The sequence below is a fragment of the Passer montanus genome, unplaced genomic scaffold (assembly GCF_014805655.1).
Source record: "Passer montanus isolate IOZ18808 unplaced genomic scaffold, ASM1480565v1 scaffold79, whole genome shotgun sequence".
Taxonomy (NCBI): Eukaryota; Metazoa; Chordata; class Aves; order Passeriformes; family Passeridae; genus Passer; species Passer montanus.
Genome location: NW_024373145.1, coordinates 1,647,991 through 1,665,364, shown reverse-complemented (window position 1 = coordinate 1,665,364; position 17,374 = coordinate 1,647,991). Strand labels below are relative to the sequence as shown.

General features: G+C 39.0%; 1 protein-coding gene across 1 annotated transcript in view; it reads left to right on the top strand.

Moving 5' to 3' along the window:
* Positions 1-17,374, top strand: part of SLC35F1 (solute carrier family 35 member F1) — a 226,757-nt gene that overhangs the window by 106,595 nt on the left and 102,788 nt on the right. The gene's annotated exons all lie outside the window — the stretch shown is intronic.

Here is a 17,374-nt window from a genome sequence, read left to right as displayed (position 1 = left end):
GGGATTCACATCATTTAGGGAATGTTCCATTTACTAATTATCAAATTCACGCAAAATTAATCAAATTATCAGTTCCACTTACTAATTATCCAATTCTCACAAGGTGCCAAGTGGCAATTTTCTCCAAAATTCTTTTTTCACTTTTTCTAAGATGGACTAGAGCATCCATGAAAAGATAAATAAAGCAAGCCTAGGCACCATTCAAATCACACTTAAGAAGTCCAGCAGTGTTATAGACTTTTTGCATGCAGGTGGGTTTTCACTCATTGCTGCTGATAATTCATCCAGGACATGGTTAATCAATTTTCTTTTTTGTTATGTCCGCTAAGCCACTTCATGTTTGCCTTTAGAAACAGACCTGGTGTCAAGAGGATAAAGAAAGGCAGGAATGTGTTACTTGTCTTTAGAAAATGTGGATCGTGGCCCCTTTCGCAGTGCTGCTTATGAAGTGGAGGATAGTCTGTGAATTGAAAAAAATGATAACCCAAGAGGACAGGGGTATTCCCATTTAGGCTTCATCCTCCCCTAGTGCTGGAGCTGTTTCCTGAAAATGATGAGGCACAGATTATTGAATCCCCCTTTTATCGCTTCCATTTTTATACCCTTTCATAATGTTTGTTGGCTTCATTTTCAGCACTTTTTCCTAAGAGAAATAAAGCTTTAATATTTATTTAAGTTGCCCTGGAAGCATATCTGGTTTTGTGACTGTAGATCAGCTAAGGGCTGACCAGATAAGCACATTGAGTGCAAATGGAGGACAAAAGAGAGTAATGCTGGGGAAGACCTATCGACCCAGAATGCAGTGGCACATTCTTTGGGTGTTTATGTAGTCTTTCAAAAAGCTGAGAATGAGGGAAAATTTACTTCCTGGGACTGCTAAAATCAGGAATACAAATAATTACATTCTGAATGATAGCTCTATAAGAGTTGCATGATCATGCTTTGCTTCATCTCCTTGCTATTTTTCTATTTTTTTCACTCTTTATTGCTAGTCTTGTATATCCATGTAGCAGGCACAGTTCTTAAAAAAAAAAAAGTGGGAATAAAGAAGCTTTTTTCTCATCTCTTTCCATCAGCTAAACTTCCCATAGAAGCTGAACAACATCCTCTTTATCACGATTATGGGTTTCCACATCTTGGCATACTATTTCTTTCCTTTAGTGCATGCCAGCAAACTGAGCTAAGAGTGATGAAAGCAGAGAATAAGGCATGTATAAGGCCATATTTATTCACTTACATCAGGAGCATTTGTTTACATGAGTGGGGCAAGTGAGATATATAAGTTGCATTTGTAACTATGAACAGCACACACCTGTTTCAAAAGATGACACATCTGTAACATTCTGCCTTGCACGTGAAAATAATTGGTATTATTCATGGAAATATGAATGAAAGAAACAGCTGTCAGCCTTTTGGGCCATTTTAGAACAAAAACAGCCCATCCCTGCACCCTGCCCAAAGTTCAGCCTTGACTTGCATTGACAGGGGAATGGAGTGCTTTGACTTGGCTGTTGTGGAAATATGGACTGATGGCCTTTGCATTATTCATGTTAAATGCATACTGCTGAATCATGGAAAAAGTCCTTGAGAAGACAACCACTTTCTGTTGAGAGCCTGAGTGCTTTTCAGTTCCCATTCACTTATGTAGGTGGGTATGGCAAGCGGTGTCCTGTGACATTGGACCTTATATTTGGTTCCAGTACATTGAATCACTCCAACAGAAAAACTACAGTAGAACAAATTGTGGCTTCACATGTTTGGCCTTGACATTAGGGAACAATCCTTTGCTAGGAGGGCACTGTAGTACAGGAACAGGTTATCTTGAGAAGTTATAGATTATCCATCCATGGAGGTTTTTAAGTCTAGGATAAGCAAAACTAAGACTGATCTAATCTGCTGTGGTGATAAGGCAGAAAGTTGGACTAGATGACATGCAGGCATCCCTTCGAATCAATATTTCTACAATTATGTGGCTTTCTCAGTAAAATATGTATAAATTAGGCTTTTGTTTTCACTACATGCTCTTTCTCGAAATCAAAGTATAAACCATTATTTTTAGAGGAAAAGTAAACCAGAATCAACTTATATTTTTGCTGGTAAAGTGCCATTTTTTTTAACAGTGACAATAAGGTTTATTCCCTTGGATCACTGAAGAGCACCACAACTATTATTTCAGTGGAGCAGTAGGAAGAATGATTTTAATTTGAATCCAACTGTTATTACAATGAAATTCAAAAGGCCATAATAAGGAGCTAAAACCCTGTGATTCAATAGTCAGCATTGATCTCTCTCTTATTGATCTTAGGGAAACCAAGATTTCATTCTATGGCATGAAGAGCCTCACAAGAACTTCCCAGCAATTAATTTCCTTTTAAGTCCTTCTCTGATGGCTCAAACAGGATTTTCAAATTAATTTTGTTCGTTCTTTCTGTAAAGATCATTTTTACAATTTGCAATAAATTTTAAAAAGTATAGACTTCTTACATGTTCTGGTGCAAAATCTCTAGTTCGCTAAAAGAAAATGAGTCTTTTATTACCAGGGCAGGTCAGTTAGACTCCTGTAACTCTAATAACCCTTCTCAGTTTTAACATTCTTCACCTGCTGTGGGGAATTATTTAAAAAGTTATTCTTACCTATCTTGAAAAACTTTAAAGTCTGAACTATAAAAGCACAGTCTCTGTGGTCCAGCATAGCAGAGTATTCATCCCTATGCAAATTATGTTTTGGAAAACAGTATTCAGTCCATATAGTGAAAAGTTGTGACAGAGGTAGAATAGTAAAACAAATTTGATTTGGACTACAATGAAGTTTTCTTGGGGTTGAGAGTTTCCGAACATTTGATGGAGCTGAGAAATGCCACCAGTCTTGACATTACTTGCATTTGAATGGATGTCTCTGACTGAGCACATTCTTTGTCTGTTTCTTATGTCTTCTTTTTAGTTTTTCTGAAAAGCGTTTCATAGCATTTCTTAAAAGAACACCCAAAATATTCTACTTTCCAGTCAGTTGTGCTTTCATGACTACATTAAAAAATGAACAAAAAGACTTAGAGCATAGAAGCAATGAAAGAAAAGGAGAGCAGATGGGAATTCATGTGCAGCAAAAGGTGAGGACTGTAGGAAGCATGTGAGGCTAGGAGTGGCAGAAAGCAGGGGGAGAAGTGGTTGTGCTTTGCTTGGGGTTAGTCTTTGCAGGGAAGGGGGGAAGTTGTTTGGTCCTTTTGCTTCAAGAGAGATATTGAAGAAGTAGGATTCTCTGAAAAATCCAGGTGTGGTGTATTGTATGGCAACAACAAAACACTTTCTGTTCCAGAGGTAGCTAAGGAAGATATCATCCAGAATCTGGAAATGAGCAAGATTATGCAATCTGCATCCAAAGGAGTGCTCTGTGCTGTTGGTGCTGGCTGGCAGTGAGGAGGTGCAGAGAAGAGACCTAAGTTAGTGTTATACTGGTTATTAAAGACCAAATAGGTGATTCAAATATTCATTGCCCTATCACCTTGCCACTGATCTGACATTGCAGCAGATCTGGCATCTGATTAATATAAAGGAAAGGTTGAAGTAATTAGTTTTAATCAGTGTGGGTTGATGGTGAATAACTTTTGTAAAAATAGCTTTGTGCCTGAGGTTGTTGCTAGTTTAGGGACAGTCTTGAAATCATCTGTTTCAACTCTTGGCCTTTTTCAGCTTGCTAATACACAACGTTTTGATTAAGAAAGTAGAATGATACAAAATCAACATTGCATGCATATTAGGTGGTGCTAAAACTGGCATAGTGGCAGTTTCTAAACCTAAGTGTATTTCTCTGCGTAGAGGATGATGAATTGCATGCTATCTTATACTATTACCAATAAATGTGAAAGAAGAGAGAAAATTATTTCACCTAAGATTTGCAGATGACACAAAGTCATCTTTGTGTCATCAGATGATGCAAAGTTAATGGTGTGTGGTAATAGTTAACAGAACAAGCTGTTGTACAGAGTGATCTGCTCTGATGGCTATGGACGAAATTCAAGAAAGCAGTCAGAGTCTGTATGAGGCCAAGTAAAAGGACTGTATATAGGAGTAAATACTGTGGACCATGCCGATAGACTTGTTCTCTCTGTCCTAGAAAGCAGTATCAGAAAAGGTTGAGACACTGTGTGTGGAATTAGCAGGATTTGACCTCTACTGTGAGTGTCTGATGCAAAAGGGAAAATGAGATCTTTGATAGTGAACAAGGGAATATTGAGGACGTCTTGGTTATTGTATGATTTGCTTTGGGACACTGTCCCATTGCATTGCTCAAGACTGAAGAATACTGACAACTAGAGAAGTTTTAAGTGAGAGCCATAAGAGTGCTAAAAGAAAGAATATTTTATAGTAAGAGGCTTGGCCTGCTTAATTAAACAAAAATAAGATTAGAAAGTGACTTGATAGAATTTTTTGTGTGTTAAACAAAAATTGGTAATAGAGTATCAGGAAGCGGTAGTAGAGTGAAAACTGATGCTAGCTAAATTCCTCTTTGAAATAATAGACACAAATTTTAGTAGTTAGGTAATTAATCTCTGGAACAACTTGTCAAGACTCTCAAGTCTCTCCATTGCTGAACAGTGGAAAATAGTGGATACCTTCATAAAATACATACTCTGATTCAAACAGGCATTAATTTTGAGATGCCCTGTGGTCTGTCTTTTGCTGGAGGTAAAAGCAAATGGACATGTGGATCCCTGATGGCATTATAGCTTACTATATCTGGGTTCTTTTGTTGAACTCACACCTCAACCTAGTCTAATGCAGAAAAAAGTATAAAAGAGAGAAAAAAGACAATAGAATGAATACCTGCTATAATTGTATTAATTTTAATTTTCATTTCAAGCATGTTTGCTGTCACTGTAACAGACAGCTTCACTGGAAGAACCTTTATTTGCAAAAAAATTGGTCTGCAGTAGTTTCCTAGCCAGAAGCAGCTTAGCCAGGATGCCAGGTCATACCAAGCACAACTGGTTACAGGGTCAGCCAGCTGCTGGTCTCTCATAAACCTCCTTTGATAAAGTGGTTTTTCTTCAATGTAGTTTGAGCTTTATTTCTGATTTATCAGCTAAACTTGTAGTTTGTGGATAATTTTCTTTTTCTGGTTTTAACTTCTTTACAAGAAGTAGCTGACAAAAGACATAATATGACCTGGTTGTAGAAAGTTGAACTACAAAAATTCATGCTAGGTTCAATAAGGTTCAAATAAGCTTTCCTTGAAACAACTTAATTAGGAATCTGATGGGTTGCCATGCCCTGAAGTCAAATAAAACTGAATGTCTTTCTGAAAGAGGTTTTTGTGCAAGAAGTGCCGATTTCAGTTCTGGAGTTGCTCTGTAGAATCGTTTGGTGTGTAATATCCAAGGTTAGATTGCATCAATGGATTGTTTCCATTTTAATTATAATATCATAGCATGTAATGTATCAAGCTGTGTATTTTTCTAAATACCCTGTACTGCTTGAGTTAACTGATGTGAAGCTGCTTGAATTTTAGAACTGGGATCAAGAGAATTTTGTTGGAAAAATTTCAGAAACTCAAACAGATTTCTTAAGGAGGAAACAGTTTTTTATGAAGAAAAAAACCAAGTGGAGGCTGCCTTCTGTCTTGATTACATCTATGCTGTGATGGTTTACTCTTCTCTAAAGTGATCCAGGCATTAAATATTGAATATTAAAAGTTCTGAGATAATAGGTGTGGTGAGGTGACTTTGAAGGCATTGACTTAGCAGGTAGCCAGGGAAATCTTCTGAGATATGAAAATATTAAAGTGTTAGGTTTTATTAGTAGAGTTAGCAGATGTATGAAGAATTTTTTTTGTGTGGGAGTTTCCTCTCAAATTGTGAACCTTGCATACTTTGGGTAGGAAATTACACCTGATTTTTGTTTGCTTGATAATGAAACAAAAAAGCACTTACCCTGGCAGTCTGTGTCGCCATTTTCACCAGGGTATTCACAATGAGAAGAAAAATGTTTGGCTGCTGAGACTTTCAACCTGACTCAGATTTCACTTTAAAGAATCTGGTTTTCTCTGTGTCCTTTTTCAATTGATTGAAGTAAGAAATAAAGACATAACATCAAGTTCAGTCTAGTGAGACTGGACATGCCATCATTGAATTTTCCACAAGTTACATTCTGACTCCAGTACCTGTATATTTGTGAGAAAAAAAAAAAAGTCTATAAAATCCCATGTGTATAGATCACAATTGTAACTGTCATACTTCCATCACAAAATAGAATCACAGTATGGTTTGGGTTGGAAGGGACCTTTAAATCTTATTTAGTCTAACCCACCTGCAATAAGCAGGGCAGTCTTCAACTAGACCACATTGCTCAGAGCCACATCTAGCCTGATCTTGAATGTTTCCAGGAATGAAGCTGGTACCACCTTTCTGGGTAGCCTGTTCCAGTATTTAGTCTGGATGTTCCAATTTTAGTTTAAAATCATTATCCATTGTCCTATCTCAACAGGCCAGTTACCTGCAGAAGTTCAGACAGATAGAGGTTTCCTTTTGAAGCAAAACCAGTCTAAATTGTATACAATTTCTGTCCTGCAACACTGGGAGGAGGATGGAAGAGATTAAGAAATGGACAAAAGAGGAGTCTGGAGCTGAACTGACATAAGTTTTAAATGCGTGATGATCTTCATCCAGTTTGATGAGAACTGTTTCTACAGTCAGGAGCAAAGGGGAATGGGATTGTGAGGTTCAGCCTAAGCTGTGTCAGCGAAACCATAGAAGAAAAGCACAAAGCTTCAGGAAACTGAAAATCAATATATCCAGGCAATGAAAGCATTTTTATTACAAAGAACCAAAAGGTGTCACACAACAAAAGGTTTGCTGAAAGTGGAAAAGAGGAAAGTGTAAGGCGTCAGCTTTCCCAAGTAAAAAATAAATTGCAGTTACAAAGAGACAATACAATAGACTTTTTGCAGGATAAGAAGGTCTTGCCTTCAAGGAGTTAGAAGGGATGAAACCTCCAACACTAGAAGGCATCTTCTACTGGGTTTTCTTGTGGAAACTATTTTTGTGTTGCCCCTCTGTTCCTATTCTGCTTCCTACATAAAGGCTTTCTGGTAGGTTCATTTAATATAGAAAGGTATCTTTTCCCTGAGATTTTTTGACCTGAACAGGCACAACAGTGGATATTGAATTGAGGCAGAGAGAGCTGAAGATATCCATGGGAGGTCTGTGGTAGAACTGGGAGTAGGTATGCTGAAAAAATCCCACAGTTATAGACCTCTGCCTGCTTTTCCTGATCCCCACTGCAAGGGTAGGTAAGACCTCTGGACTAAGGACCATAGTTTCCATCCCACAAGCCATCCTGGATTACTGAAGTGCTTCATCTGTCTGACCTTGCAGAAATAATCAGACAGAATAGAAAGTCTAACAAGGATTTGCCACAGGGTCAGAAGGTGCAGGGTTGCTGGTTTTTTAACTGCTTGACTCTGGTGTGAGCAAGCTCAGCAGACAGTGTGGCCTCAGCGTGGTTGCTGCTGCGTCTTCCATGTTCCTGGTGCTGGGTACAGGCAGAGGGAGCGCAGGAGTGTCTTAAGGTGAGACAAGAGGTGCAACAAGATCTCTGCTCCTGTGGTGGATTGACCTTGTCTTGCTGACAGGTGCCCACCAAGCTGCCCTCTCACTCCTTTTCAGCAGTTCAAGGGGAGAAAGTGAGATAAAAAATTCATGGGTTAAGACAAAGGTAGGTAATTGATTCCAGCCAGATCCAGGATGACCCCCAAGGACCCTGTAGGCAGGTTGTTCTCATCTTAGCTATTTCTTCTCCTTCTCACAACAGTGCCAATTTCCAACTATTCTCATTTCCAGACATTTCTTCTGAAAAACAGCCGTGCACCCTCCCAACTGAGTAGTTCAGGAATGCCCTAAACATTCATTAGACTAACCCAAAGATTAAGCAAGCAATTTAGCAAAGATTAGACAAGTGATTACTTTGATGTTTCTCATTGATTTGATCTCTCCCTGTGCTCAGTCAGCAGCTCCTCAGCACCCCAAGCAGTCCCATCTCCATCTTTGGGCATGAAATGTTTTGAGCAGGCTGTGCAGACAAATTAGTAGGTCTCTTATTGCATAAATCCGTATTATCTTCATTTTCTCAGAATGTCATCTGTACAGAACTGTAAAATCAATGATCTTTGTATACAAGGTTTGTGTTGAAATTAATGTTACTGTTGTTCTTTGTTCCTTCTCAAAGTCTTGTAGTTTTTTCTACAGTGTAAATTGGATTTTTAATTCTGATCTCTGACTATGAAAAGATATTGTTCATTCTGCTATGAGTGCTCTTTTTTGAACTGAAATACTCTTCTTGAAGGAGTGGCTTCTGAAGCCACAGGTCTTGAACAGTTTTAAACTAGAAGAGGATAAATTGATGATATAATGAGTCTTCCTAATATCTGATTTCCGTAGTTTGATGAATTTCAATATAGAATGTTTCATTAATATTATATAAAGAAGTGATTTGCAGGCGGATTAAGTGGTTGACACAGGTATTAAATAATAAAAGCATATAAATTAAATTCAATCACACAATTAATTACACAATGAATCTGTTCGTATCTGGTCCCATGATATCTCTCAAGTATTCCTACATATTCATAATCATGTTGAGCTTGAAATTATTTTTAATAAATATATTTATATATAACCTTAGCATGATACTGATGATATTCTGTACCTCATGTAGTAGTACAGTGCACACAGGTGAAGTGTGATACTTCCCAACAGTGTAAACTGTGAGCTAGCAAAAAAATAGTGTCTGGGTCTCAGATTGCTGTCCTCTTTGAAGGGCCATATACTGCCCACCTGTGCATGCAGTAAGGAAGCTGTAGCAGCCATGTGGCATGATTTGATACCAAAATTTCCGCATTGAGTGCCATTGTTTTGTTTGGATAATTTCCCCTGCAAGGCCCTCTGGTGTCTGTCCAGGTGCTTGGCCTAGTAACCAGACGTAGGGAGCAATGGAAAATATTCACTAGGAGAAGAATCGTCCTCATCAATTTCATTTGAACATTTGAAGGGCTATTGTCCTGCCAAATTTGATTTTGGTTGGTAAAGATATTTTTGCATCTGCAAACCGTCTTCTATGATGTCCTTTCCATCTGTCTTCCCAAGAAAATAAATGTTGATAAAGAACATTCTAGGAAAATTAATCCACAATGCCAGAGGACTCCTATAACTTTATTTGAATAAAGGGAGAGGTCATGGGGCATTTCTCATGGGGTCTCTGAAATTGAGTGACACAGCCCCAGTTTTATCCTACACTCCCAGCCCCATCACCCTGTTCCTCTTCCCCATTGACTGAGGTACTCGGAAGGCACAGACTTCCCGAACTGCCTAGTCTGTGCTCCCCTCTAATATGCACCCTTCTTTTACATAAAAGAAAGAAAGAAAAAAGCTATTCAATAATTCTACTAAGTCTTTGTTCTTTTTCTCTAGGTCCAAGGATTTAACATGGCCTTGGCTGAGCAATATCCATGGTGATTAGTAACGTATTCCAGAACTAACAGTTTACTCTGTTACTTCTCTATAAGTACCTGGCCCCATCTACAAGCAGATTCATATAGTCTGTTTGCAAAGGCATCTTACTCCTTTCAGACAGAATCTGAAGAAGCAGAATGAGATCCTGTTTGAATCACCAACTTTTCAGTCTTGTCTGGATTTCCCTGCTCCCACTTGGGCAGGCCACTGGTATGTTAGACCTGCAGTGAAATTTTCATGGGGGAAACGGGTGCAGTCAGTGGCCTTAGGAAAGCTCACTCCAAAGTCCTCACTCCATTAAGCCCTGTCGTGGCCTGTTGCACCTGCTTGACTCAGATATAACATGGATGATCCACGTGTTCAAACCAGGCTTTACAAACTAGAGCATTTAACTTATACAAATTAATTTAATTCAAACTGAATTAAATTTTAGTTTATTCCTTAAGTAAATGAAGGCAGTAAATCAAAAGGTAGTTTGTTACAGTATTTAGGTACTTTACAGCCCTGCATGGGCCTTGTCAGATAATCCCTTCCACACATAAATGAAGCAGTGCTTGTTGCTCAAAAGCAAAGTGTAAGATATCTACAGTCATGTTGCAGGATGGCCCACATGAACATAAGCACTTAGCCCAGCTGTGCACTGTACATGATGCGTGTTCCACTTGATTCACTTCTGCAGCTATGAGAGTTTTTCTCTCTGGCTTTTCTCAACTTGTCTTATTTCTTACTAGGAAGAATAAAAAGCCATCAATGGGAAACATAATGCATATCATTACAGTAAAATCCGATTTAATGGCTAACTTCAATTCCAAAAGGCAAGGAAATGGAGAGCTATGACTGGGATTTTGTCCTTCAGTTATAACTACAGCCTCAGATGCCTTTCAGAAGGGTGATTTCTGCAGAGCAAATGCTATTGGATAACATGGAAATTATTCTTAATCTTTTTAATGCTAATGATAGGTTTATGCATGTATTTTTGTAACAGTAGCAGTCTAAAGCTTTAAAGCAAAGTGTCACAAATGTCATGCTTACACAGAATATGATTTCATCCCTGATTTTTCCTCACACTTTTCAACTGCCAGATTGACCCCCTGCTCTCTGTGCTGCAAGCACAGATACGAATCATGCTGGGAGGGGAAATAAAATAAACTTGCCAGCTGAAGGTTGTGACCACACTTGTATATGGCTGGGAGGCACAAGGTCCTCTGGGTCCTCTGTTCTCCTGGGTCAGGGTGTATTTTGGCATGCTATTGCCCTGTTTATGGGCAGGAGATGGCACATCAGCTGCACATGCTGAGGACACCCTCAGTGGCCTGGTCACAGCCTGCTCATTGCCTTTGCATGACTCTACAGTTCAGTGCCAGCAAGGCAAAATTGTACCCCCTCAGAATATCTTTTATATGATTGAGTTTTCTTTTCCTTTGTTGCATATCTGAAATTTAGATGGTACTATTGTGAAGAAATTACAATAAAGCAACCTGGAAGACAGGGAGCAATGCTCTGGCAAATGTCACTTGGTTTATTTCCTTCAAGATGACTTTACAGCTCCTGTTTTTTCACAGTTTTCATTTTAATTTAAGTGATTGATTACTCTCCTTCTTTAAGTCATCAGTGACTTTGGTCATACATTCGGCACTGCAGCAGGTTCCCGTAAGTCAGGAATTTGTCTGTTTTGACTCTCAAAATCTGCAGCTGGCAACTTCCCAGACCACTTACAGTTTATTTATTTTTATTTATTTCAAACACCTTGCAGTTCTGAATTCTAATAAAACAGGAAAAATTAGATCAGTGGCCTTATGTTTTTCCAGCTGAGCCTGTCCCATCATTGTGTGTCAGGTCTGCAGTCAATTTACAGTGTTGATGGAGGCAGTCGTGCTGCTTCACCGAATTGAAAGAGGTAGGAAGGGAGAGATTGATCTTAGAGCCTAAGGGTAAAGCAGTAAACCAGAACCACCACACTCGTTCCTGAAAATGAAGAACTTAGCATTGTTGGACTTTTCGTTTAGCATGAGTTGAATTTTCACCAGTTGTAATTTCCACTTAAAATGGCGTTTTTCTTTTTGAATTGTAAGCAGAATGCAGAATAGCTGCAGAAGTTTGGACCTCTTGTGTAGTTTTGGCTGAGTAATGATTTTATCACTGCTGTGTATTGAACAAACAGCCAAAAGCAAGGAAAAGGAGAAGTACTTGCACTCCACCTCCCTGTAAGGCTGGTTTTGCTAAGTCCCCTTTCACCAAGTGCTTCTTTTCCTGCATGAGCCTTCTGTATCTTAGTAGTAGGAAGGCAGAGAGGACCTGTGAGAGCACCCCTGGGTTATTGCTGAATCAATTCTGGGCACCCAACTCAAAATGCCTTAGAAGGAGCTTGCTTTCAGAAAGGACCAGGAGCAGACAGAGAAGAAAACTCAACACCTTTCAAGTCCTGGAAGTGGGGCGCTCACAATTGATCCAGCTGAGCCAGGAAGGGTGTTGCCGGCTGAAACCCATCGTTACTGGAGCCCTGGGGTAATTACTGAGCCAAAGCAGGAATTCACTCTCCAGCTGTGCCTCTGCAATTTCTCTAGAGCCAGAGCACAAAGTTCTCTTCCAGAAGGTGACACCCAGCTCAGTAAAGCAGCCAAACTCCTAACTTGTTTGCCTAAGTGACTTCAGGGGTCTTGTTCTGAGGACTTGCACTCACATATTCTGCCTCCTGTGGTGTATCAACCACCAGATTAGTGGTAGATCTATTGCAGGTGTTTTCCTTTTTTCCATAATGAAGTTTTGCCACCCTGAAACTCAGTATGCAGGCTTCACAGGCAAGAATAGGATAGAGAAAGACACTCACCCAAAGGGGGAAAATCCTGGCCTCCATGGATTAAAGAACTGTTGGGGGAAAAAAAGCATAGAATTTTAATGTCCTTGTGTTTGTCATAATATCCATGAGCAAGCAACTTTGAGCGTTACTCCTGCTTGAGGGGCTGCAGAATGAGGTAGCAGCAGTACAACCCACACATGGGAAAAAGCAAAAAAAGGTCAGAGCCTTAAAGAGCTGAAGTTAGAATGAGCCACAGGCACATGAGCATGTCTCCTTTGAAGCAGATGGAGATTTGGAAAAGTGTGCAAAGGCTTGGTGCTGTCCTTGATGAAATGCTAATGTGGGTATCCTTTGTGTTTCTGTACCAGGAGTGCAATCAAGAGGCCAATATTCAGGGGCCAATTTAAGGACATTTTTCTTAAGGTTTCTTTTACATGCTTCAAGCATATAGATTATGGAAACTTAAAACGATGCAAACTTATGGGAATTGCATGTGCCTACTTGGGGAGAAAATGTTGCCCACAGAAGTAAGGTTTTTTTAAATTCTGGAACAATTTTCAAGAGTTGCAGGGAAAAAAAAACCCCAAACTGTTTTGTTCTGAAGTTCTAAATGTAGTTAGTTTTATCCAAGCAAAAGATTTTGCATAATCCAGGCAGATAAATTTTATTTTTAAATATTTATAATAGATATTAGGTGCTCTCTAGAATGAAAAATCATTGTTATTTATTTTGCAAATGCACTCATATTAAAAAAAGGAAAGAAATTCTACCTTTTGTAATAATTGAATTAGTAGCTTTAGTTCTCCAAAAGCCAGCCATAATATATTCATAAATGCATTTTTGCATTTTCAATATCAACACCTGTCTTTTTTTGACCTCCAGTTTTACAAGTAAGCTATAATCTTTGTAGTTGCCTAATTGTAGATGAACAGTCAGTATCCTCATATGCATATGCTTAGAGTTATGAATTTTACAGGGACAGAAATTCAGAAACAATTTTTGCGACTTTCGGGAGCACTAGGAAGAAGCTGAAATCATCCATCATCCTGACTCACGTGCATACTATTTTCTAGGAACTCTAAGCCCATACTTCTGTGTTTCTGACAACACTGAATTAAGTCACAGTAGCATCTATCACTTGAGGAATCTTGAGTCCTATGAACTTGTTTTCCATCAGACCGTTCATTCAAGATTGGCTTATCAGTGGCAGGGGTTTGCAGGAGCTGTAATGCTTTTCATCTCCTCCTTTATCAACTGTCTCTCAATAGCTGTAAGAGTCCATAAACCCCCATCAGTTTTAAACTGTATTAGCACTGTACAGTAATGGCAAGAGAGCAGTAAGAAGTGATGTTGTACTACTTTGGGCGCTGGTGAGCTATTTTTCTTGGTGCTGGGAGTCATCCAGGTCTATTACTGTAGGCTTTCAGCTCCTCTGAGAAAACTGGGAGCTGATGATGATCTTAACTGAACTGAAACTTTATAACTCTTTCTCATATTATCAAAAGATATTCGTCACTGTATTTATAATGTCCTGAGCCTTAGGCATAAAAACCACTGCAAGTGAGATGAGCTAATGCAATTTGTCAGTGAATTTCTTTTCTACAAGAAACAGAGAACCATCAGTCCTTCCACATCCTCATTACTTTCAACATCTGAAAGCTCAGACTGGTGCATTTGGAAGAGAGTAAAGATAAATATCTATCTGAAAACCACATCTATTTTTGTGCTTTATTCTTGAATGATAAAAATAACTGATCACCAGCCCAATGACTGCCTTGATTTCATTGGCAAATTGTGGTATTTTCAGTGGTTGTCACATGGATTTCTAGCTTGAGAAATTACAGCTCACTCTTAATACATAATTGAGTCTCTTACTCTATTTCTAAGACTGGAAATATCACTTTTGAAGTAATTTTTGGATAATGATGGAAGAAGTTAGTATTTCAAAGGTACTATATTCAGCAGTTGGTGTTTGTAACTAGTTTTGTAAGCTCTTGTATGAAAAGTTAATTCTGTCATTTATTATTCCTATCTATATCAAATATTTACATATTTATATATTTATAGATGTTAATTTCTCTAGTCATACTAGACAGTGAAATTTATAAAAAACTATGGACTGTAGCTAGCTTCAGTCAATTTATTTGACTAAAATAACCTGAAATACCGTTCTTTTATCTCATGGTCATCTATAATTATACTTTTGATTTCATCACAAAGATTGAAATATTTTCAGTCTATCCAGTATAGGCTGAGAAATTGCCAAGAATTGTATATGGAGATACCATCATTCTTAAAGAGAAAAAGCCTCTGGGGCTCCAAGTCTGATGATTTTTACCTGAAAAGGAACCAGGAGATTGCTGATTGGAAGGCAGATGGCTTTTTGAAAACCTAGGCATGTTTTGAGGATAAGCATGTTTTATTTTCTTTCTTAGCTCACTGGTAGGATGAAGATGACTATAAGCAAATTGCACCAACATACACACACATACACCTCATGCCTCCAATTTGTTTGTGAGGATTTAGCACTGGACTCCATCAAGATAATAGCATGGGAGTTTTGTCACCATACTTTCCTTTGCTATCTTTAAACATATGTCTTATTCAACAATAATAATAATTTAAAAAGGAGTGCCTTCTTTGCACCTAAGAGTCTGCAGCAGGTGTCTCAACAGTATATAATTAACTATTAAGTGCAGGGTTGTGTTTTATCAGTGTAAGAGTAGTCTTTTAAAAAGGATTCCAGTAAATTCCAGTTACTAAAGTGTTGTGAAACACAATATCTATGAGCATGTTTGTGTGTATGTGTATGATGTTGGGTTTATAAACCTATGGTAAATTAAACCCATTTTCAAGAATTGCTGTAACTGGCACTATACAAGAATTGTGAAATTTATTAGGTAAAAGCTCATCTTAAGAAACTGCTTCAGAGACTCCCAAGGCTTGCTGAATGTGATTCTGCTTTGTTTTTATCCAAAGTCAACAATCTGGGCTGGTCCCTCAAGCTACCACTGAAAAGCAGCAGAGCCTGAGTCTGCCACAGCTTTGAGGCAGATGTATCTGCACCTTCATTTTAAGTGATATCCCAAAAAGGCTCTTAAAATCAAACCCAGTTGTACTTGAATACAAATTAGAACCTTAGTGTCTTCAATAGGAGAACCTCAAAGCAGCTAGAAAAAACAAAAAAGCAAGGGATAAGAGACATGGGCAGCTCTCCCCATGTCCAGGGTGTCCTTCCAGCTGAGGCAGGGGCTGCTGGAGCTTCTCCAGCTCTAGGGAAGTGCTGGCTGTGTGTCCAGGTCTGGCTGTCCCTCTGCTGCCCCTCAGGGCTGTCCCTTGGATGCTGCAATGAGGTGCTGGGCCCTGCTGAGTAAAGAAGCTGTGGAGCTTGATCCAGAGCTGTAGTGAAAGTTGCTGGGGAGGTGGCAGGAGAGGATGATGAGAACAAGGAGGTGCAGAGCTCCCCTCCTACCCCCAGCTTATGGCACAGAGAATTTCTTTCGAGCCTCAGTGGGAGCTTGAGGTAGTGTGCAACTCACAGTGTGGAAAACCCACCCTTTGTGCCGAGTTCCAGTACAAAACCTGTACAAATAAATGCAATAAAGATTTCAAAATAATGACTCAGTAGGAATTAAGGATGGATGGGCTTGGTGTTGCATGGGTTTCTCTCTCTGATTTGTTGTTTAATGTTGGTGTTGTTTGTATTTTAATGCAGTGTGTGGCTTTAGTTGGGGTCCAGACTTTGGTATTTCACTGTTCAGCAATGGCTTGATACCTATATTCTGAAAATATTTTATGTCAGTTTGTTCTTCCTTGCCAGAAATATTAAAAGTGTCTTTTATTTAGACCCACAAATGCACTGTATTTTCTTGAGTTGTCATGTAGAATGATTGCAGGGAATGTAGACTGTGGGAGTAGTTGACCAAGAGAATACCATGGCACAGCAGCCCATGATGTTATTATCAGTGTATGTGTTGGGTGATGTGGTTGCTATTAGTGCTGTGAACATTTAGTTATAGAGTATTGGGACTGCTTCTGTAAATTGCTCTAAAGCAGTGTACAGCAGCTTTGATGCATTAACTGAAGACACTTGCTGCAATCCTTACTTTATTGAGGGGGGCAGAGAGGAGGGAAGAGTTGCATGTGCCAACTTGCAGAATTTCTCCCCTGTGTAACAGGCATGTCAGAATAAGGGGAAAATAAGAAAAGACAAGTTTCCATGCAAAATTAGTGTAGAATCTTGTTCTCTAGATGCAATCAATTTCAGAGCAATGCAGGACTAATAGAAGACTTCATATGCTTCAAAGCTATTAGAAAATCTGCAGCTTTAGCTTTCAGAGAGGGCTCGGTTGATTGTCCAGAACAAATCTTGTTAATTTATTCATTCACAAGCTGCCTGTGTCAGTGTTAAGTGTGAACCACAAAATATGGAAGTAATGTCCGTGTCCTCATTAAGCAGCTATTGAAGTGGGGGGTGGTGTGGGAACTTAGGAACTCAGCTGCAGTGGAAACAGTCACATTCCAGGCTGGTGATGGTAGTTGGTATTTGTGATCTTGACATGTGCTGTTCCTGTGTTTTCTATGGTAATATGCATCAACATTTCTACCAGATAAGTAGAATATTAAAATAAGATTCCCCATCCATCTGTAAGCATTTAAATAAACTTGACTGGATTTCTACAGGATACAGGGGCATAACTTCAGCTTACTTTGAATCAATGTGAAGTTTTTAAGACCTTGTTTTATTTCTCCTCACACTTTTATAGAAACACAGTAAAATGCACTCAAGTGAAGAAGCTTGGCAAAATCACAGTGCTGTGACAGACATCATCAACTTCACTATGGCATAGCAGTCGTCAGTCTCTGAATGAAGTGTGTCTGTTTTTTCATTTTTTAAATATGCGTTTGGAACATTTGGAGTGGTAACTTTGTGTTGCAGTCATTACTGCCCTGGAGAAAGCAGGATCCTGCCTGCAGGCCCTTTCTAACAGTGCTGTAAAGCAGACTTTACAGATGTGCTCCTCTAGTGAAATTTTGGCTCAGGAAACAGACTGCCAATCTCTTGTCTGCTGGA